The 9,250-nt window shown below is 34.6% G+C and overlaps 1 long non-coding RNA gene across 1 annotated transcript; it reads right to left on the bottom strand.

Annotated features, from left to right (window-relative positions):
• Positions 1–690: 690 nt before the first annotated feature.
• Positions 691–7,678, bottom strand: LOC129146951 (uncharacterized). The gene is made up of 3 exons (XR_008554355.1): positions 7,648–7,678; positions 5,893–5,981; positions 691–806 (listed from the first exon to the last, which is right to left on the bottom strand). It is a non-coding gene; the product is annotated as an uncharacterized LOC129146951 (long non-coding RNA).
• Between the last annotated feature and the right edge of the window lie 1,572 nt (positions 7,679–9,250).

The raw sequence follows: 9,250 nt of genomic DNA, 5'->3' as shown, positions 1-9,250 counted from the left end.
GAGTCTTCATCCTTCCTGCCCGAAAATCTCTTGATTTTACTATAGACTTATGGTCACTCTCAGGATTTGTAAAGAATTTGTTGGTTTTGATTTAAAATATATTTTTTCAAAAGGCAATAAAATTCAATTATATTATTGTATGTATATTCTCAATTTAAATTATTTAGCAATAAAAAATTAGAGAAAACTCTTTTTATGTGATACCAGACATAGGCTATATCATTACTCTAAGAATTAGTTCAGTTCATATAAGTACATCAATGTATCATTTTTATATAAATTATTAAACATGTCTATATTCTAGAATATTTTGAAGTTACCTATTCTGTATAATGAAGATTGTAAAATTGCATTTAGTCCTATAAGGATTCAATTTTAAGCATAAAATATTATAATTTGATTCTAAACACTAACATATTTATATTGATACTACTTTTCAACTGGGTAGACATAGGGGGAGAAAACAGTGCATTGTTTCAAGAACCCAACTACTACTACCTTCATCTTTAAGAAAAAAATTATCCCCCATAGTTTCTTAATGTAATACATGTACTAACATTGTATTTTTGCTATCAGTTTCTTGCCTATAATAAAGATAAATAGGCAGCTGACATAGCTTTGAAGATACCATTCCGAATGTCTGGCTTGTAAAAAATTTATCATACTGTCTAATACTTACCAATGAAAGTAATTCAAGGACAGCTCACTCTGAACTAGCACTTCATCATTTCAAAAAGCTTACAGCCAAAGGATAGTTTTTAATTGTTTATGTGATATATGACTTGATCATCTCCTTCACTCTGTACCTAGGAAGAACACAGTAAATTAATAATAAGCTTAGACACACTGCAAAAGAAGCTGCTCGAGAATTCAAGTGATTTATATCATGAATGACGATACTTGGACATTAGATAAATAAATAAAGAATATAAATTTTGTCCCATGTATCATAACAGAAACTGAATGTAAGTTTTCCAAATTTCAGTTGAGATAGAAGTCTTTGAACTATGAAGGTTAGGAAGAATACAATTGTGTGTTAATACTGATGGGAAAATAGCAGATGAAAATTGAATGACTTTCTGGACTATGTTCTTTAGCTTTGTCACACATTTATATGGAGCAGCAGGTACCGAATTCCTACAAGGAAGCAATAATGGAAAGTAATGCAGACAGAAATAGCTTGCCTCCAGCTAGACTAATGGCAAGGTCAGATTACATCAATTAAATCAGTAACTCTCTAAGATAAAGTTCACTAACACACTCAGGGATTTCATTTTTCCCCAAATAAATGTCTGTTTTTATAGGTACAGAAATTTTACTGTAGTTTCATATAGGCAATGAAATAAGGTGAAAAAAGTAAAGTAATAAAGTAAAGGAAAACAAGAACTTCATTGATACATATACAGAATAATATATAGCTATTACAGAAATTGTATGTAACAATTCTATATTGCGTATTATATATTATTAATGTTGGTATAATGGTATCTGAAGGAGGAAAAAATGAAGGATAGACTGACTTTTGTTTTAAAGATTTTTATTTATTCAGTTACATTAATCATCTGAAATATACTATGCAAAGTTAATTAATATAGACCAAAGTATATATACATGTAAAAAATATTTTGTTGGGGCTCCTCTGGTGGTGCAGTAGTTGAGCACTGGGCTCTGAAGCTGCCCGCAGCCTTTGCAGCACTGGTTAGATGCCGGGCCTCCTGCAAGGGTCTCACATGGCGCGACAGACCTCTCCTGCCAAGCCCGCTGCTCCCCTCAGCAGTGTATTTCATTAGTCTGCCTGTTCTGTTCCCCACTCTGGCTCTGGTGAATTCTCTCACCCTCCCATGCTTCTGACTGTACCCAGTGCTTGTATAAATAAATAAATAAATCTTTAAGAAAAAATTGTTGAATCTGTTTTCTTAACTAATTAAAAACAATACATTTTTATAATAATGGAAGTGAAGTGGTAATATTTCTAACTGTAATTTTCTATCAATGAGCTCTTAGTAATTGCCTACTGTATACAAACTTTTATGATGACCAATACAAATTAAATATAGACTCTACATGGGACCACCATATAGCCTATAAATTAGTGAACAAAAGCAAGAAATTGTCAGAAGTGACAATTATCTGTCAACTCATACCTGAGCAGATGTGTCCCATTAAAGAACGATTGCTCTAGATTTGGAATCTAGAATACGATGTGCCAGCAGTGTAGTAAAGTATATTCTCCAGAGTATAGAAAGCTAACCATGAAATTTGAATATATACCAGAAGAAAAATAGGTACTTGAAATTTCAAATAAGAAATAAAAGCAGTTATCTGTATGAAATAAGAGGAAATTTATAGAGGTATATAGCAATTTAGATAATATATTTAAAATCTTTCAGCTATGCAATAACTGTCAAATTCATCACTAGAGAGAAGCTATGTAATCATTAAAGTTTCCATTGTAATTGTCTATTTTTTCATGGCTTTCTGTATTTGAATTTTCATATATTCAGTATATGATAATAAATTTTGAATTTCAATCTTTAATCTGAGAAGTTCTCATTGGTCATAGATTTAAGTTTTTTTTAAGTATTTTTATTTATTTATTTTTTAAGATTTATTTATTTATTTATACAATCACTGGGTACAGTCAGAAGCATGGGAGGGTGAGAGAATTCACCAGAGCCAGAGCAGGGAACAGAACAGGCAGACTGATGAAATACACTGCTGAGGGGAGCAGCAGTCAGGGCAAGAGAGGTCTGCGCACCATATGGGAACCTTGCCAGTGGCCGTGGATCGAATTAGTGCTGCAAGGCTGCGGGCAGCTTCGCAGCCCAGAGCTCAACCACTGTGTCACCAGGGGAGGTCCAATTTATTTTTTTTTAATCACAATATTTTCTCCAGTCAAAAAAATTGCAAAGGCAAATCAGTCTTACTTTGAATTGCCTTTCAATCAATTAAAAATTTTATATTTGGATGCATTTATTTGAAATGATATCAATATAATTAGAGGCCAGATAGCAATCAATAAAATTATGTTATGAATGAATGTACATATGGATATACCATACAAACATATAAAACATTAATATTTTATTTATTTTCTTATTTTCTCTTTGTTTTCAATTTTTTTGCTTTATGGCTTCTGACCCCCTCTATTTATATTTCTATGTAAAATTTCCTTAGAGCAGTAACTCCTCTTGACTTACATACAATTTCAGAAGTAAACATATACATTATCCCTGCAGTTTTCCTAAATCTATAAGTAACAACATTCTTTCAGTTAAATCAGAGGCTCAGGCTTGATTTTTCTCCATGCTTTTAGATACATCTTGTGAATTTCTAGACTGAAATGGAAATTCATTCCATTTCATCAGACTTAATATTACCCCAGATTCAACTTGGATATTGTTTTTTCTCTCCTTTATTTCTTGAGTCCCTATGCTATTAGAGATGTGCAGCTGACATCAATATTTCAGCATGTATCACTGTCTATTCAACTCACTTTTATTAGACCACGAGCTAACAGAGAACAGACACTCTGGCTAGCTCTCATTTTAGCTTCAGATCCTAGTACATGCTGGAGAAATAATAAATGAAAAATAACTGCTTATAAAATAACTGAAGATTTCAATACATTAATAATTGATTTTTAAATTTAAAACCATTTTATATAAATTCTATCACTGATGCTTGTCTCACACATGTCTCTATTGATAGCTTTCTAAAATAGATTCTCATTCTCTTATGTTGATATTACTCTACTTATTCCTGATTGTGTTTTCCTGTTCAAAGGCCCCTCTTTCCAAACTATTATATACAAAGTACTCACAGTAAATTATCTTCAATGCTAAATAGTATCAGAAATTGTGTTTCACTGTGGACTTGTGTTAATTTTAAAAATTTTATTTTCTCTTTGGGTAAGGTGGAAAGCTGTTAGAAGGATTAAGCAGTATTCATCACTTAATTTAAGATGCAAAGACTCATTCAAGCTGTGGAAATGTAGGCTGTCGCAGGGTTCAAGTATGTCAGGAAGGGTACTGTCTGGATACTATTTTAATAATACAGGCAAGAGATCACAGCAGGCTAAATCAGGGTGATAGCTGATAAGCCTGAGGAAGTATCTGGATTTTAGATAAATTTTTAAATTATATTTAGCTTTGGAATTGAGAACTAAAATAGTAGAATGACATAATGAGATTATCACACCCATCATCTAATTTACCCTTCTTTTATTGCTAATAGAATACTGATTTTGCTATAGTATAAACTAGGAAATTCCTCCTTAACCTTGAAGATATGATGACTGTTTATTATATCAGTAGTATTCAGGGAAAACAAGTCAAAATCACTATGATACACCATATGCATCTGATAGAATGGCAATAAAATAAAACAATATCTAACAATGTTAAGTGTTAGAGTAGATTCAGAACAACTGAGACCTTCATACTGAAGACATCAAAAAAGGGGCAATCTGCTAATAAAGCCACAGACAGGGTTTATTGGGGAGCAACACAACAAAAGAAACAGAGAGAATATGTTCATGACAATAACCCCTTTCTCCATTCTTTCCTGTTCCCACTGACCTACACGACCTTCAAAATTTTACTTGAAAAGGCAATGGTGGGAGAATACTTGGTCTCATGGGTTCTATAGAAAAATAATCTGTAGATTGTCAATTACACATGCTACTGTCTAGCCTCCCAACATCATTTAAATAAGGTTCTGAGTGGTAAAGCTGACAGACAATACTCTATTAAAAGAAGTTTCATATTGAACACATATTTAGGACATGGCCCACTAATCTAACATGTATTTTCCCAAGATAAATAAAACATAACTTCACATAAATATATACATAGACTTTGCACATTATATTTATAATCAACAGAAAATGGAGACAACCCAAATGTCCTTCAACTGAAGATTGGATATAGAAAAGGAGGTATACTCACATACTGAAATAACATGCAGCAATAAAACATAATTGTCAATACAGTGTTGATTCATCTCAAATACTCTGCTGAGATAGAAGCTAAGTTCAAAAGGCTATACAAAGTGTGATGCCATTTATATGGTAATCTACCTAAAGCAAAATTGAAAAAAAAAACAGACTCTAGGTCAGTGTTTGCCTGAAGCAAGGACTGCAGAGGTGCTTAAGGAAACTATTTGCTGTTCTGGGAAGGTTTTTGTATCTTCATTATGTTGGCCTTTACATGACTGCATGCATTTGTTAAAATTAAAAAGAAAAAAGGATATTTTATATAGGGCAAGGTTAGGGAATGTGAAATTTATCTCTAGTAAACATGACTTAAAAGGGTGTAATCAAGGTTAGGATTGGATTTATCACCCACTTCAAATTTATTATTTTGCATATTAAGTCCCAAGAATTCAGTTCTAATTTTCACTTAGGGGGCCGATTATTCAAGTGAATAGGAAACAAATAAGTAAATATTGATGAGATTGCAGTATATCATTGTCAACATGTATCTGAGTAAGGGCCCATATATATTAGTGAATATAGTCACAGTTCCACTAAGAACCTTGAGGGTTAAACATTCTAAAATTAGAGATATTTTACTAAATACAAATTTCTAATTATCTTGTTTTAAAATACATAGTTTTCATTACCACTTTAGTGGGTAATCTCTAAAGTTTGGATATTTATTCCAGGCTATGATTTATGAAGAGCTTCTGGTCTTTAGGAAGTTCCCTCATTTATAACAGGAATTTTGTGAAAATACAAATAGTCAAAACAATTATTTTATTATTGGTCTGAAATAGCTGCTTGAATGTAATACCTACTAAACTTTTACCCACTATAGATGAATAGAGTAAGTTCTCTACTTGTCTCTATTTCTCTCTCTCCCTCTCTCAAGAGTACAGATTAAAACTTACCTTAGATCCTCAGTGCCTTCCATAACTTATCTTGGACCAACTTATCTTGGCCCAATATCAAGCAAAATATTGCCAGTCAAGTGCGGATTCTGGAAAAATAAAATAAAATGATTGTAAGGTCAAAGTTTACATACATAACCTAAGCAGAATAAGGGAGATACCACTTCTTTTAGAGAACACTTATTTCAAGTTATTTGATATTTTTGTCTGTTAAGACACACATATGGTGTTCCCTTTTCCTTTTAAATAATGCTAAGTACACAAAAACTCCCCTCATTTTCCTCAATACCAATGCTCTTAGAAAAGAGTTCCTTTATTTTTGTGTAGCTCTTTCCAATATCAACACACACTGAAGCACAAGATACATATTTAAGATTATATAATATTTATTTTTCTCATTTTCTATCTTTCATACAATAAAGCAATGTATTATAATTCTGTCATTGAAACTTTTTGAAATTTAATTTTAGAATATTTTACTCTGTAAAGTTTTAGTATTGCTATTTTATTTATTTTATTTATGGATTATTAGTTTTTAATCTGTTGTTGATATTTTATTTTTTCATTTTCCACTTTGAAAATACATTTCACAGTAACATTTTCATTGTGATCTCTTGTTGGTAACGTGATTTCTAATACATCATTTAAAATAAAAAACAATTGAATAAATGAATCTATCTAGTCCTTACCATCATATATATTATAATTTTTAAAGTCACTATCACAACAGCTGAAGGAACAATATCTACTCCTCTTCTTGCTCCCTTTCCTCCTCTTTCTAAATAGTTCAGATTTACTAATTCAATTGTAAAATTTTAGTTGTCTAATGAAATTGAAAAAAATATGGAGGGACTATTTTAGTATTTATCATTAATAACTGGTATCAATACTTGTTTAGCTTATTTTTATTTCTAAAGGAACCACTTTAATATCTTATGAGTATAGAAGATAGAAAATTTTTGTCATTCCCTTATATAGTTCAGAGTACTATTTTAGGCCATAATCTAGTTGGAAACATTCAGTTTTGGATGAATCTTAAAAAATTGCTACAGGGCTGCAGGGGCAGGAAACTGGCCAAGGACAGGCCCACATAGTTTGCTGGCCGCCATCTGAGCTCTTCACCCGCACACACAATTGCAAAACTACTGAGGTCAGAGGACAAAAAATAATGGAATTCATTTAACTAACAAGGGGAAAACAAAGAGTTACCGAGTCCACAAACAGCTGTTTACCTCACCTGAAGCACTGTCCAGAGTTTTCAATTCTTAACCATGAAGACTCCTAACATGGTATCTTCCTGCCACGGAGGGCCTGGAGCACGTGGCAGCCAGACTATATATAGGCCAGGGTCCAACTCAGATGTATTTTTTTTTAAAGATTTAATTTTTATTTATACAATAGCTGGGGTACAGGCCAGCGGCCTGGGAAGGTGAGAAGATTCACCAGAGACAGACAGAGCGGGGAGCAGAACAGGCAGACTGACAAAATACACTGCTGAGGGGAGTCGCGGGTCAGACAGGAGAGGTCTGCCGCGCCATGTGGGAATCTCCCCAGCCCGCGGGATGAACCCGGGCTGCAGAGGCTGCGGACAGCTTCCCAGCACTGCGCTCAACCCACTGCACCACCAGGGCAGCACTCAAATGTATTTTTAAGAGACATGACAGGAGATGCTCCTGGGGCTGCCGCCACACCCCGGCACTGACACACTGAAAGCCACAGCCGCGCAGCAGCCCAGTGACAAACGGCCACACTCACAGCTCAGCGAGGCGCCCGCTCCGGGTCTTCGCCTTCTCAGCCAGTTTGTAACAGCAGCAAAACTGGGAACAGTTTCAGTTGCTCTGCGACCTGCAAAGCCTCCGAAATTTTCTTCTTTGAAGGTGGCCGCTGGAAGCCTCTCCAAGTCCTTTAAAGGCCCCCCGCAGCCTTCTGGAAGATGGCGCTGCGCGGGCAGAAATGGCTGACCAGGAATCGCTGAAGATCTGAAAACGCTGGAATCCCGGAAGCTGAATCCCGGGGCTGCAGAGCAGCCCATTGTATTGCTTATCAGTTTCCAGCTGCACCAATACTTTGTTTGTTTTCTGCCTGGTGTGCTCCATCCAGGGGGGATCACCTGTTAGTCTTTGGCATCAGCCCCCTGTTACAGACTGTGGCTTACATACTGCTTTAAACCTTTATGTGCAGAGAAGAGTACATGTGGCAAATGGTTTATGTTACAAAGAGAGAGGTTGCATCGTACACCATGGTATTTTCTGAAATATTTACTAGATTTATTTTTGGGGGGGTTACAAATTACATAATTTATCTACAGAGGAAATTATAAAAAGATAACAGGTGCTCAAGGAGCCTTGCATGCAAGAGGGAAATTTACTTTCCAATAAATTCTGTGTATATTATTTGATAGGTTAATTGAGTTCAGTATTGTAGAAAAATGAATAATTTTAAGAGAGCCTAACTGCTGTCTGAAGAAAAAAAGTAACCTAATCCACATGAAGACTCATGTTCTTTGTGAAAATTTTCAGTGCCAGTGCAGAGAGATTTATAATCGAGTTACGCTTGTATGCCAAGGAGTTTTATTTTTACATGAATGTCAACATTTTAAAAATTAGGAGAGTAGAATATTTGTCACTGTTTGTTGGGGGAAGGATGCCCTAAACAAACTCCAAAAACACAGGTTTTATGGACTCCACACCCACTCCAGACCAAAGAGCTCCAAGACACCAAGGACTACAAATCCCATAATGTCATCACCACGGAAAGGAGGCTTGCTGGGAACTGAGGGTGGTATTAGGCCCCCAGGGTTGGTTTATAGCCAGACACTGGGCCTCGGTGTTCTCTCGGCTTTTCGCCGGCTGTGTGCCTGCTACTGGTATTCCCACTCAGCAGAACTGGTAGGACGCATTTACCTATTTATCTCCTTCACTTTCTCCTTGAGTTATTCATTTCTTAATTTCCCCTTCTTTTCTAAATAAGTCCTTTATTACCTTTTTTGTGTGTGCCTGCAATTTAGTTTTATTATAAGTCCGTTTTAAGTGCATGGGTGAGGACCCACATTCAGGCAACCCATTTCTTATGGGGGTTGTCCTGCAATAAGTTGACCTACCAACTACAAATAACATTAGTTCATAGGTATCAAAAGGATTACTTTTTAGCTATCAAAATATTAATTATTTTTAGCATTTAGATATTTGAGTGAAAAGAAAAAACACCATCAAGTAATCTTTTGGTACTGCTTGCATTTTACAGCATCTTCACTTATGGCAGCTAATAAGAACTTGAAATATTTAATATTTATAAATAAAAGGAAATGTGTTTTAAAAATTTACTTTTGAATTTAACATGCAACTATTAATAATGTAAA

Source organism: Talpa occidentalis, unplaced genomic scaffold (genome assembly GCF_014898055.3).
Source record: "Talpa occidentalis isolate TD23 unplaced genomic scaffold, MPIMG_talOcc4v2.1 talOcc4.5, whole genome shotgun sequence".
NCBI classification, from domain to species: Eukaryota; Metazoa; Chordata; class Mammalia; order Eulipotyphla; family Talpidae; genus Talpa; species Talpa occidentalis.
Note: the sequence above shows the minus strand (reverse complement) of the source record. Positions and strands in the feature narration are given on the sequence as shown.